This window comes from Peromyscus californicus, unplaced genomic scaffold (genome assembly GCF_007827085.1).
Source record: "Peromyscus californicus insignis strain IS unplaced genomic scaffold, ASM782708v3 Scaffold_14__1_contigs__length_90479793_seg_1, whole genome shotgun sequence".
Lineage (NCBI taxonomy): Eukaryota > Metazoa > Chordata > Mammalia > Rodentia > Cricetidae > Peromyscus > Peromyscus californicus.
Genome location: NW_026294435.1, coordinates 6,043,451 through 6,057,598, shown reverse-complemented (window position 1 = coordinate 6,057,598; position 14,148 = coordinate 6,043,451).

The following is a 14,148-nucleotide window of genomic DNA, read 5'->3' as shown; positions in this document are numbered from 1 at the left end:
CTCCCCCATCTGCAGAAGAGGCTGATCCTCAGCCTGCGGTCACCAACTTAACCATAGCTTTCACTGATAGGAAAATCAAGCCCAAGGCAGAAAGGTCACTGGTGCACTGTACTCATTTAGTTCAAGGCCTGAAGCCAACTGATACCAAGGATGTAGCCTTCCATGCTTGGCAAGGACAGATGAGGAGATGTAATCCAGCAGCAGCCTGACAGTGGAAGGAACGAGGCTGGAAACTCATCAGGATTGCTCTAAGACACCCAGGTCTATAATTTATCATTGAACTGAGGAGTTGGTCTTAGTGACAAAGTCACTAGTGAGCGAAGGATGCATCTCATAGCTAGAACTGACTGTAAAAAGCCAGGACCAGGCCAACACTGCATTAGCCAACAGCACAGAAGTCATCCCTAAGGTGACAGGTGAGTAAGGACACCATAAGTATTTTAAGGGTGGATATGGTGGCACACACCTAGGTATCCTAGCAATGGGGAGGTGGAGGCAGGAGGATCATGAGTTCAAAGCCAAACTGGGCTAGCTAGAAATTCTGTACCTCTAAAGACCGAAAGTGAAAATAGAAAACAGAATTAACATTTTGAAGGAATTTGATACTTGAAGGGGAAGACAAAGAGGGGAGGGGAAGACAGAGGCAGAAGAGGAGGTGGTGGAAGAGAGCAAGACAGGAGTAGTGATATTCGGGAGGCACTCTGGGGCTGAAGGGATGGCTCAGTGACTACTACTCCGTGTTCTTACAGAGGACTCAGTCTGGGTTCCTAGTACCCCTGTTAAGTGGCTTACAACCACCTGACTCCACCTACATGAGATCTGACACCCTCTTCTGGCCTCTACAGACTTTTGCATACATGTGCAAATACCTCTAGACAGACCCACAAACATAGATATAATTAAAAATTTTTCATGAAAAAGTTTTAAAAGAAGTTAATTAAAAAGTTTTAAAAGAAGTCATCAAAAAAAAGCAGCCATTTTAGGAATTCTTAATCTTATGACTTAGAGGAGACTGGGGCTAGGAATGAAACCCAAGACCTTGCAAGGGCTCTACCACTAAGCTATCACCCAGACCCTGATTTCAATCATTAAATGCATTCTAGCAAGCACTGACATCTTCTGAATGTTCAGGGAAGGAGGCCAATAAAGAGTCAGAGGAGCTGTAGCCTCAACCAAGCTTGGGATGTTGGAATCCATGAGGAGGACCAAGGATGGCCTGCATGTCCGTAACCCCAGTGCACAGCCATGACCCTTTGTTGAGTGGACAGGCTAGGCTAGTGGGCACAGGACCTGTCTCCAAGCACCTCAACCACAGTAAGTATTGATTTTCGAAGACATCTCCAGATTTCTGACCAAGGATGGTGCTTATCACCAGTTGCTAGCTTTCCTTATCTTTCAAAGGTAAGATAAAGCCCCTAACTACTTAACTTATTAACTTGGCTTTCCATTCTGACTGGAAAGCAGAGGACTAAATGGAACTACAAGCTCTCTCTCGCTCTCTCTCTCTCTCTCTCTCTCTCTCTCTCTCTCTCTCTCTCTCTCTCTCTTTCTCTCTTTCTCTGTGTGTGTGTGCATAGTCATTGCTGCCACTATGATACCCACAGTACCAAGTGTGTTCAGTCCCTGGACCTCTTGGTCTGGCCAGGCAAGGGTCTACTGCACGGAACTGCTGCAGGAGCTGGTTCCTTCTAAGTACAAAACCTGCAAACATCCTATTCCTCACCAGGCCTGGCCCCGGGCCTGGGCTATTTCAGCTCCATTGTGGGGAGACCTGCTCTGCTGTCGGTTTAACTGTCAGCCCAGATAAGAAGCACAGAGCTAAGGCCTGCAGGTTGCACAACCAACCACTCTGTCAACCTAGGGAAGAGACAAGACTTTCCAGCCCCTATGGTCAGAAACGAATTTTATTTCTGCCTCCATCTCCACCTCTCCCCATCCTATTTTTAGTGCTCAGGTTGGTTTTAATTAGGCTTTGGTTTCTATGGAGGGAGGGGTGGGTGGTGGCTGGCGTCCCCTTTAGCCATGCAGGCATCAGCCTGGTATCTGGCCCTTGGCTTCCTTTCACGGCTCAGGATGTGCAGAGTGGTTGCACACTCGTCAGGGCTGGGTGCCCATGAAGCCAAGGCCACTCCCATTTGTGATGAGCAGATGAGCTGTGGGGCACTGAAACCAGGGCATGAGCAGCAGGCTCATGAAGCCTGCGCTCACAGAAGGAAAAGAGGTTTCCTGTGACAGCTGTCTTCCCAAAGTCACAGTGCTCCGATCTGACTGTGGAACTCTTCCTGTTAAATTCAGTTTACCTGCCCTCTTGTGAACGCTGCCCTAGTCTCCAGTGACAGCTGCCTGCTCTCTACCCTGCACAATCACTGGACTTGTGTTTAATTCTGCTACAGTTTCTTGACTAATTCTGCCATTCAACCTTGAGTGATCATAGGCCTGTTACTTCAGCCTCTCCTGAGGATGAGGCTATTTGAGAAATCCCAGAGCAGCAGCAGAAGCATCGAGTGTAGGGAGCAATAATTTCTTCTTTGAATTCCCAGATCCGGAAGTCAGAACAATGAACACAAGGATAAGCCTAATGTAAGAATGAAGACCAAGAGCTGGAAAGGCAGGCAAACCCACGACAAGCCAAGAGAGGCTGAGCAAGAGAGCAGAAGAGCGGGGAGAGGATGCCACGTGCCACGCTTCACGCTTCGTTTGCACATGTGCCACCAGCACCATGGGTCATTGTGCACAATGCTGTCCGTGCATCCCTGGGCTTGAGGGCACTGGGAAGGTGGGGATGAGCATCTTGAAGGCTTCATGGCTTCTTGCTGTCTGATCCTTGATTCTCAGATGTGGAGGTAGATACGGTGATGGAAAGAAAGGCAAAGACTCGGTGGCTAAGGTCCTGTAGGGCAGGAGGCTTCATGGCCTGAGCTTGTGGAAGTCTTGTGGGACCTCTCAAACAACAGGGGGAGACTAGATAAAGCACCAAGATCCTAAAACAATAGCATTTGGCAGATCCTGAGGCTTGATCAAGGATGTTAAAGCCCCAGGCTGAATAAAACCTTGGTCCAGAATGCTGCCAAACAAACCTCTGTAGAGTGCACATGTGTATGAACTGACGCTGAACTCCTACTTGTCTAGGCTGTCACAAATCCCAGCTGAGAGCCACAGGTGAGGCTTCAGTGTCTCAGTCTGATTTGGGGTTTTCCACTTCACCTACAGCCTCTCTGTGGGTGCTCTGCTTCCTAGTTTCTGCTCAGCCAGGAGGCTAGGGGCCTCAGGGCTCCCCCTTACCTATCCCTATGGGGACAGCCCCTCAGATGTGCTGCTGTTGCTGAATTTGAACAGGTGTGGCCCAGGATGGAACTCTCAGGGTGACTCTTTGGCTCTACTGTGCATGTCCAATCCCCAGACCCCCTCAACTGATCATCTGTCTTCTTTCTTCTCAGACACATCAGTTGCTTATCAATAATTTGAAACTGTCTTTTGTGACAGAAAAAAAAAACTGTCTTTTGAGTCAGCAATTTATCTACTGTTAATGATTCCAAGAACTAAATTTGAGAAACAAACAAGAAGAAGAAGAAGAGGAGGAGGAGGAGGAGGAGGAGGAGGAGGAGGAGGAGGAGGAGGAGGAGGAGGAAAGTGAGTGTTGATAATGGAGGAGCTCTCTGGTGACTTGCATGAAATTCCTGGAAACCCATCTCCACAACGGAATTGTGAAGAAAACAAATACCTCTCATGGTCCCACCCCCCCCCCCCTTTGCTCCTCCTGCTTGGCTTTTCCATTCCACACCAAGGCTCCCAGTGTGCCAAGGTCACAGACTGGAGCTTCCTCAACTGGGTCCATTTGGGCTATCACAGTACCTTGTCATGATCAAGTAGATGAACATTTGTTGACTAAGAGGACCCTCCAATGACATGGAGGTGGGAGGCAAGGACACTCTTCATTTCAAATTAGCTTAGGCACAATGAAGAGGTGCCAACAGACAGGTGAGAAATCCCAGCCTCAATTCTCCAGCATTCCAGTGTAAACTGTGAAGTTGTCTGCACCTAGGAACAGGGCAGGAGGAGGATGGTGTTGCAGATTGAAATGGGGAAGTGATGAAAACTGCTAAGAGCAGAGGGGAAGAGAGAGAGATACTGGGAGACTTGGAGGAGAGAGTTCAGTATGAGCATGGCCAGATGGATTCCTTTAAAAGATTAAAGGGGGTCATTGAGGAGGGATGGTGTTTGGTTCTGGGAAGCAGAGGTGGGGGACTGAGAACCTGGAAGGGAACAGGAAACAAACCTCTTGTACTAATGAGGACCTGTCTCAGGAATGCTCTTGGGATTCTCAGGCATCATGTTCACAAAGACCAGTCTTTTTGATAAAATAGAAACTAAACAAAAGATGCTTGACTTGGTCTATTTGGGCTCCTGTAAAAACAAAACATCATAAAAATAATAACAATTTATTCCTCATGGTTTTGGAGACTGAGAAGGCCTGGTGGTGGAGGCTCTGGTAGATCCCCACCTGGTTACAGCATGTAACGGGTCTCTAGAGGCATCTTCCCACCGTGGCCTTCCTGGAGGGTGGCTAAGCTCTCCGGAGGCCCTATTTTGTTAGTCTTTCTGCCCTTCTTTCACAGAACTGGGAGTTGGACCTAGAACCTCATTCACACTGGGCAAGTGCTAAACCTCTGAACTATGTCAGCCATCTTTTAACCTTTTTTGTTTGTTTTTCAAGACAGGGTTTCTCTGTGTAGTCCTGGATATCCTGGAATTCTCTCTGCAGACCAGGCTGGCCTCGAACTCACAGTGAACTGCCTGCCTCTGCCTGTCTCTGTCTCAATCTCAATCTGTGTTGAGATTGAAGGCCTGTGCTACACACACACACACACACACACACACACACACACACACACACACACACACACCATACTGTGGCATGCATACAAATGCACACATACACAATAAATTTATATAAAAATAATCCATGGGCATTAATCTGAATTTAAGAGCACCATCCTGATGTTCCAGTCACTACCCAAAGTCTTCTACTCCTGATCTGCCTTCCTTGGGATTTTAGCGTATATAACCGGATTCCCATTCAGACACAGGCGGACATTCAGACCACCGGAGTCCTATTGAACGCGAAGGGTGAGAAGGTCAGGGACTTCTTTGGGTGGTAGTGACCCCAGGTCCACATTTGCAGACACACTGCATAGGTTTTGAGAGAACTGTGTCTAGAGAAGGAGCTAATGGGGAGATGGTGGCTGAAAGGTCTCTGGGGACTCCCACTGAGTCAGCATTGCTGTTATCAAGTGAGACATATTCATCAAAGGAAATTACACATCAAATGACACCTAAGATTATTGTCCTGCTCTGTCTCCATATTCCCTCTTCTTTCCTGTGTGTCAGAGGATGCACTAGATTGAGAATAGGGCTTCTTTATTGTGAATTCTCCATGGCCTTTGATATGCCCATGTGATTCTGAAAGAGGGAAATGTAGTCTGTGGTGCTTCTCACATCTACTTGACAGATGATTCTCGGCTGGGTACTTCCAGGGCTGCTGGTACCCCACAGGCTCTCTGTGCAGCATCGCTGTGACCAGTTCTGTGGACGAGAGATGTGTGGAACATACCAGCTCACCTCTTATTTTACAGGCATGGTGAGTTTTCTTGTTTGCTTTGTTTTTCTGTTTTTGCTTTGCACACCCCCACCCCTGGGCAGCTGTGCTCTCTCTCCAGTACCTGCCACCTTCCAGAAGATGCGTCTCTACCCATTGGCAGGGCCTGCAGGCAGGAAGGACTGGCCTCGGCAAAGGCCCTGCTCTAACCATCATGAGCACAGTGCGGAGCTGACCTGAGGCTAAGGAGAGATCCTCACAACTCTCTACAACATACATATTCTGACAGACACAAGAGAGTTGTTCTTGTGTGAAAAATGTTCTGCCCTAGGGAAGACATCTACAGGGACTGTGTAAGAGCCCAGGGGCATGGCCAGATCACAGCAAAAATAATGTTGTGACTTATTGTGACAGAAGACACTTCGGAACAGAAGGATCTGGGACTCCATCCAAGGGGTATTAGTTACAGTGGCACCAAGAGGACCTCCTTTCCAAGTCCCAGTGGTGGGGAGGCTACCAGAGCCACAGGGACCCCCCCTGGTGCGACTGGGAGTATGAGGGAGAAAGACTGTCTGTAGGCATAGTTACCCAGTACAGAGTGCCTCTCCAGTGTCTCCAGGGAGGGCTTGAGGACCCAGCTCCAGGGACAGTTCAGCAGAGTGGACAACTAGAGACCAGAACCTCTAGCCCCAGCCCAGCCACTAACAGGCTGGCTGACCCCAGAGCAAATCACTTTGTGTGGTTTCTGCCTTTGGAAAGGGGGAGGGAGAGATAAAATCTGATCTACCTCTTAGAGGCTCAGGTGGTTTCTGTTTTGCTTTTTGTGAAGAGCAATAATAAAAATGATACCAAACTCTGCTGAAAATAAATACAGGCTCTATGCATTTCTAGCAATAACAGTGAGAATTCTCCTTGGGATTGCGGCTTACTTTAACCACGATAAAATCACTAGTAAAACTCTAAAAGTTACTCCTTTGTGCATTCGCCTTCTCTGTAGAAAGCGGTTCTCTATCGGAGAGAGGCACTTGGAGACACTGGCTTGGGCCTCTGAGGATTCCATTCCCCCAGCTGAATGGTGTTCTCGTTCTCCGGGTTTCCATTTTGGTCATATTTCAGAAATGGTTGAACACCAGATGCTGAACTCTCGCTGAGAAGTGAATTTAAAGAAAATAATGAGATTAGCAGATAAGTAAATAAACATTTTAATTGAGACTCAATCTGCACAAGTATCGGAGCAGTATAGAATTACATGGCTCCATATTCTTTGTTGGCCTGTATGAAACCAAAACCTACGAGGTTATATTAAGCATGATCACCTTGCTCCACAGGGCCTCGGAAAGGGTTTGAATATGGCCGTTTGAAGGCTTGTGATTGTACAAAGCACAATGGCACAAATGAGTGGTTTTCTTGCTTCTTACAGAAAGGACATTTGCTCAGGGGGAGTCTAAATGAGTACCAAATTTCCCACTGTTCCCATCCCTCCCCACAAAAGGGACCTCACCCAAAGGTTCTCACTGATTTCTTAAGTAGACGTGTGTCAGTCTAGCTGGGGTGAGGTTTTAAAGCAGTCTTTAGAGAGGCTGGACCCTCTTCCCCAGAGTGTATCTAAGTTGAAAACTTCATTGTAGTCAATTCTTTTTTTTTTTTTTTTTGGTATTTAATACATATTTCATATACTTCCATCTTAAAAGCTTCCTGATTGACTGGCGGCACGCAGCCAGCACTCTTATCTAACTGGACTGAGTTCCCTCTTTCTCCACAGCTGCTGAGTTGTTGGTGTCTGCAGCTGTCTGGAGTGAGACCAAGAACATCCAGGGAAGCCAAGGCTGCATGGAAGGGGCCACTCTGTTCTCCTCAGCTGCGTTCTGGCCGCTGTTCACCGTACCTGAGGCATTCTCCTTCCTCCTCCTGTCTCCTTTGAATTCTACGCAGGCCTGCTAGGGATGTGGATGCAGTGTAGGTGGCAAAGTGCTTCCTAGGACCTGAGTTCCATCTCTAAAAACAGGTGGGCGTGGCAGCATGGGTTTGTAATCCCAGTGCTGGGGAGGGAGGGCTAGACAGGTCCCCAGGGTTCACTGGCTAGCCAGCCTAGCCTACTTGGTGAGTTCTAAGGCATCGAGAGACCCTGAAAGAAGAAAAATAGAACAAGTTAGTTGATAGCTGAGGAATGGCAGCTAGAGATTGTCCTCTGGCTTCCACCTGCTCATGCATACATGTGCATGACCACTTGTATATACACACACACACACACACACCCCTGAGAATATATGAACACACACATACACACACATGTACCCATGCATTCACTAGTGCACAGTCCTGATAATCATAAAGCAGATGTGAGCTCCCCAGGTCCCACAGAAGTCCCCTGTCTTCCCAGCTGAAGTGCCTGTGAGTGCATACCTCGGTCTTTCTTCCCATTTCTTTGGGAAAGGACCCCGTTCCACAAGTTCAGCACACAACCACTGACCGTGTGTGGTGCTATAGTTTGAATCTAAAGTGTCCACAGGCTCGTTTGGATGTGGTGAGATTTGCAGCCTTCCTGAGGTGGGCCCCAGCTGGTGGAAGCAGGTCACTGGGGGCAGGGCTTTGGATGTGTGTCCTGGTTACCACCACAGTATGAACTGCGCCGCTTCACTCCCCTCTGCTGCAGACCCAGCTGCTCCTGCTGCCATCCTGTCTCAGCTTTACTGGACGGAAGCCCCTAAAACCTTTAGACAAACAAAGCCTTTCTTCCCATCAGGTGCTCGGCCAGCTACAAGGAAAGTAACTGCCATGTATGGGTTTTTAAACTTGAACAAAATTAAGTAACACTTAAAATCCCACTCCTCACTCACACCAGCCATCTTCAAATTCTCAATAGCCATGTGTGGCAGGTGTTGCCACACCAGACAGTGCAGACACCGGACCGTTCGTCATGATGGAAAATTTGGCTGGACTGTGTGCCACCTTGATTATCACCCCAGCCACTCATCTCAACAGAATTTTAAGAGATGGGGACCTATATGGATCCAGTGACTTTTCCGAGGATATCTGAGGACTTGGGAGGAATACATTGTTTCTGGCCGGCCTTTTGGGTTCCCTTTCTATGCTTTATTTCAGTTTTTGCTTTTGAAACAAAATTTAAATGTCAAATATATACTTGATTTTTACAAGAAAAACTGTCCTATAACAATGGTCTTGAAGTATAAAAATACTGTCTCCTTCTTTCGAGGCTTACCAGGATATATTCAATTCTGTCTAAATTATTTTCCTATTTTTAGCAGCCTGTGGAAGCACACAAGAAAAAGTCATGATTTATCTCTGGAGACCAAGAAACAGTGCTTTGTTTTTTCCTGTGATCATGAGAGGGATAGCTTCATGCTGCCAATGTGACAGGCTCAGTTCTATAAGGACAACAGATGGGCTGTGTCCTGGGTACTAGGACCCAGTGTGATCAGGGTCTCAGCCTGTCATCATTATTGCCAGATGCAGGATGTAGGCCGGTGGTCACAGATCTCCTCAACAAACTCCGTGAATGTAGCTTTACCTAGAGCCGAGAGTGATGATCAGTATCTCTCTCCCCTGATCACGTCTGGGACATGTACAGAGCCTCACACTAGGCATCAAAGGGGCCAGAATTCACAGTGAATGGGAAGGGTGATCCTTTCCTTGCCTGCTTTCAGAAGTCATATGGGAGTGAAGGACACGGGGATGCTGTTCAAAGGTCCTAAAATGGAAGAGGCTTCTCAGCACCAGCACTGCCATCTATGAGGCATCACGAAGACAAATTACCTTCTTAGGACTTCTGTCTGGTAATCTACTGTGGTAGGATGGATAAAAGATGCCCATAGTCTAATCTCCAGAACTGAGAATATGGCACTTTACAAAGCGAAGTGGATTTTATCAAATGTGTAAGTTAAGGGTCTTGACGTGGATTGTTTTGGATCATCCAGGTGGGCTGAACCTAATAATAGGAGTCTTTTGAAAAGTAAACAAGAGTACCAGGTGAGAGTGAACACGGGAGTGGGATAAAGGAGGTGGAGCTTGGAGTGATTCAGGAAAGATACTTTGAACCAAGGAATGTGGATAGCTAATGGAAAGTAGAAAAGGTCTGAGGTCAGTTCTCCCCTAGTGCCTACAGAGGGGACATGGCTCAGCTGACAAGTTGATTTGACCTCAGCTATGGCCACAGAGTCCATCAATAATGGTGCCTCCAACATAGAGCTGCTGTGACAGACCATAGGAGACATGGATCTAAAGTGCTTAGCATAGTGTCTACAATGCTCTAGTGCTGAGCAAACAGATGATTTTTATCCTTTGCTTTCAGAACCTACATAATTAGAGCCCAGTTGGATCTCAACTCTGACATAAAGCCTACCCACCACACTCCACTGCAGACAATCCATGTTGGAAGTGGATACAACTCTTCAAAGGTTTAGGGTAATTCATTTCAGGGTGGCTCCACCCCAAGGACATGCTTCTTAGTTCTTAACTCAGAAAACTTCTGGCATCCTGGGTTCCCCTTAAATAACCTGTTGAATCCCAATGCACAGATACACCACTGATTCCTATGCTTGTGTTCTGCACAGCCACCTCCTGGGTGCCTTTTGCAGAATGAGCTGTGCACTGGAGGTCCTTTCTTAGATAATGTGGCAGTAGACATACATGAACAATCCACAGAACTGTGTGGCTGTGAAGTGGGCGAGAAGGACTCAAAGGATGTCATTAATAGATTGCAGGGTGGCTGCCAGGATGTTGCATAAGTATGGTGGCCTGTTTTGATAATTTCCTGATCCTTCATGTTGATCCTTTTCTAACTTCTTTCAGTCCTCATTGGCTTTGTTTTGTACCTATGAGACAGACAAACAGACAATGACCAGACCATGAATAAAAATAGACTCCTGGCCTACAGTCAGCAGCAACCCATCCAAGATGCCAACCATTATCCACAGTGGCCAGCCCAGGAATATGGCTTGCTAGACAGCTGACTTACAGGGAGCCAGACCACCACCTCTGGCAACAATTCAGGAAACCATGCAATGACACCTATAATAACCAGTCCTAAATGGCTAGATTTGGATACCAACAGGCAGCTTCCTTACTACCCATCCATTTCCAGTTTAGGACCAAACAGGGAAAGCGAAGCATCACCTCTAACTAATCACATGGGAAAGGAACCCTGCTTCCAGTTCAACCGTCCCCACCTCCCCAGGCCGTCCTCCTCTGGTCATCAACCGTCCCCACCTCCCCAGGCCGTCCTCCTCTGGTCATCAACCGTCTCCAGCCTCCCCAGGCCGTCCTCCTCTGGTCATCAACCGTCCCCAGCCTCCCCAGGCCGTCCTCCTCTGGTCATCAACCGTCCCCACCTCCCCAGGCCGTCCTCCTCTGGTCATCAACCGTCCCCACCTCCCCAGGCCGTCCTCCTCTGGTCATCAACCGTCCCCACCTCCCCAGGCCGCCCTCCTCTGGTCATCAACCGTCCCCACCTCCCCAGGCCGTCCTCCTCTGGTCAGGCTGTGCCCAAAGCCCTGCCTCTGTCCTATTAAAAAGTCCACTCGTTCTCCGCCTGCTTCTGCCTCTCTCTTCCTCAGCGGACACAGGCAGTGGATCCCCTCATTGTGTATGGTAAGCCCTGAACCAATATCCTTCGCTAGCTCTCATTTCTGTGACCTGCCTTTGTTTCTATATACTGTGCAGCTAGCAAGAGTGAATTTGGAGACAAGAATACTTTTTACACTATTTGACTCAGACATTCTTTGTCTTGTGTGACAATGTCAGAGCAACATCTACAGCCTCACAAAGCCCAGGACCCTTGACTCCTGCCTTGATGACTATATGGCTTCTTGTGGAGCAGGGCGGAGTGTGATGAGATGAACAGTGACTGTGTTCTAGCTGAACTCGAAGTTGGTGTGGCATAACCGGTGGATCACAAAGGAAGTAATTAGTGAAGGCAGATGGAATTCTGTTTTCAGGGAACACTTGGGAGAAAATGATTTAAGGATGAAGATAACACATGTCCCAATTCCCATGCCCTCAAACCTCATTTTAAGAAGGTAAGCTTCAAGTAGTGTCCTAGGGAATGTTAGGAGCTAACATCACTAATCTAAAAGCTATTAGCGCAAGGAGATAGCCCAGTGGTTGCCAGGTGGCGATATTGCAGGAGCCCTCTGCGGATGCCTCAAACTGTTGGTCTTGGAAAATGAGGTCCACATGTGAGGCTCTCCGCAGAGCCATTGTCAAGACCGCAACTACGTTTATTGCTGGGTAATATCAAGCCACATTCCTGTGATGTGTACCTGGCTCCAAGGACCACAGTTGTTTATTATCCTGGGGATCATTCATCATTCTCCTCTCCTCTCCTCCTCTCTTCCCTGTAAACAAAAACGACAAGTCAAGGTTTGGTCCTGGTTAGGAAAGTTGCTGACACTGGAAAGTTGCAGAAGTGTGCTTCCTGCCTTCCTTTGAGTCCGTGCTCCATCTCTGTGGCTACTGCGCCTTGACTGTTTTCTGGAGTTGCACAGCTTTAGAGGTTTGGAATAGTAAATAAGGTTGGTCTCCATTTTATGTGTTACCCTAATGCCTTAACAGTCATGACTTTTCTCTTTATATCTTCATCCCGTGAGGCTGGTTGGGCATAGTATGACAACCATCACCCACCATTGAACTTGTGAGAAAGGAATAATTAAGGAGGCAAATTCTTTGGCTTAAGTCATACACTTAGCAGGTTCCCACTAAACCCTAACCTGATTTCAGGCTTTTGCTCGATGCAGTTTAGATTAATAATCCATCCATTGGGGGGGAATTAAACTTAGTTTCAGTTTAGAACAACAAACTATTAGACTAAGTGTGGCAAAGAGGAGGGGATGGAGGCAAGACATTGTGTTCCTGCCTTAGCAACTTAATTAGCCAGAATATACCTGAGTAGCATGGAGAGGGAGACATGTCATAGCCTTGTTGCTCAGTATGAGCTGTACTTTCCAAGATGGCAGCCACCAGCTGCATGAAGCCAGTGAGCTCCTCAAGTGCTAACACTCTTAGGTCCATAGCAATTTCAAAGACATTATGAGAAAAGAATATAAGCCATATCAGTAATTTTTAGATTTACTATAGGTGGATGTGATACAGTGGATTAAATAAGATACATCATTAAGCTTAATTTCATGGTATTATGTTTAAAATTTTTAATGTGACTGCTACAAAGTTAAAAATCACACATGAGGCTCACATGTCATTTTTGTTGGGCAGTGCTGGCCCAGAGCTGTCTCTTTGGGTTGGGATGACACAGTCACTAGGTAGGTGAGGGTGAGTGAGGCCAAGTGTCTATAATTGTGTCCCCAACAGGATGGAGACTCTTTGGGAGGTACCAAAGGAAAAATGTTTGGCTCACTCTGCCCCTGGGACAGAAACCTTATTATGCAAGAAACGCTGAAGAAACCCCAGGAGCAATTTCAATGGGAACATTTTCTCTTCTGAGCCCTAGTCTCTTTCCTAAACATCACCCAAGGCAACAATGGATTATTGCTTCCTGGAAATCAAACCAGGGCTTTAAAGTGTTTCATATTAAAAACAGAAAGACCCAAAAAGGAGACAATAATTGTTTCTAAAAGCTTTTTAGAACAAATGTCTGCTTGTGAAAAATATTTTTCTATAAATATTTTATCTGTCCTTTATTTTTCCTTGTTTTAGCTAAGAGGTTCCACACGGTATGAGCAATGATCATCCTCGGGGCAGAGGATCAAAGCCCACACTATTTCACTCCCAAGTTCTCAACTTCCACAGCTCTGTTTGTGGCTCTGAGATGGGGAGGGTCTAATTCTCTGGAGAGCAGACAAAAACTGTTGGAAAAAGCTACAAGCATATGGCGGTGAGACCATTGTTCAAGGCTCAGCCAGAGGGAGAGTATGGTTTACCTGTGGGCAGTGACCCCCAAACAACCCAAGTTAAAAGATATTTAGAAATCTAAGTAGCAAGTCTTTCCTCAACACCATGAATTCATTAAATGGTTTGAGATAAGCATTCACCAAAGGTGCCAGGGGACTAACATGAGTACTTCTCTGTGTAAGGGCATGTTCTTCACAACTCCTGGTGCCTGGAGTCTAGCCTACAGGTTCCTCAAGTAGGACAACATTTGAAAAATGTGTTTTGAATGACAGACTTCATTCATCAACCCACAAATGAGCAGAGTGTACATGGGTTTGACTACAGTATTTCATATGGGAAACTAGGGTAATGATGGAAAGGAGGAGCTGATGAGACAGGACCTGGTCTTGGATGTAGGCTATATGTTGACAGTGACCTCTGATTGGCCATAGCAGAGTTGTTAGCAAACATTTGGGTACCATGAATGGTAGGAGAAAGAACAGAGGAGAGTCAAGGTTGTCTGTGGTGATCAACAGCCTGGAGGTAGCTCTTCAGCTAGGGATTAGGATCATAGCTGGTATAAGCCTTCCAAAGAGATATTGGCCCAAGAGGTTGTTACTACAACTTAAAAAAGTAGGTTGAGTCCCTGGCATTAGGATTTCTTTTTTTGAGATAGTTCATGTTGGCCTTGAACTTGCTGTGTAGCTGAG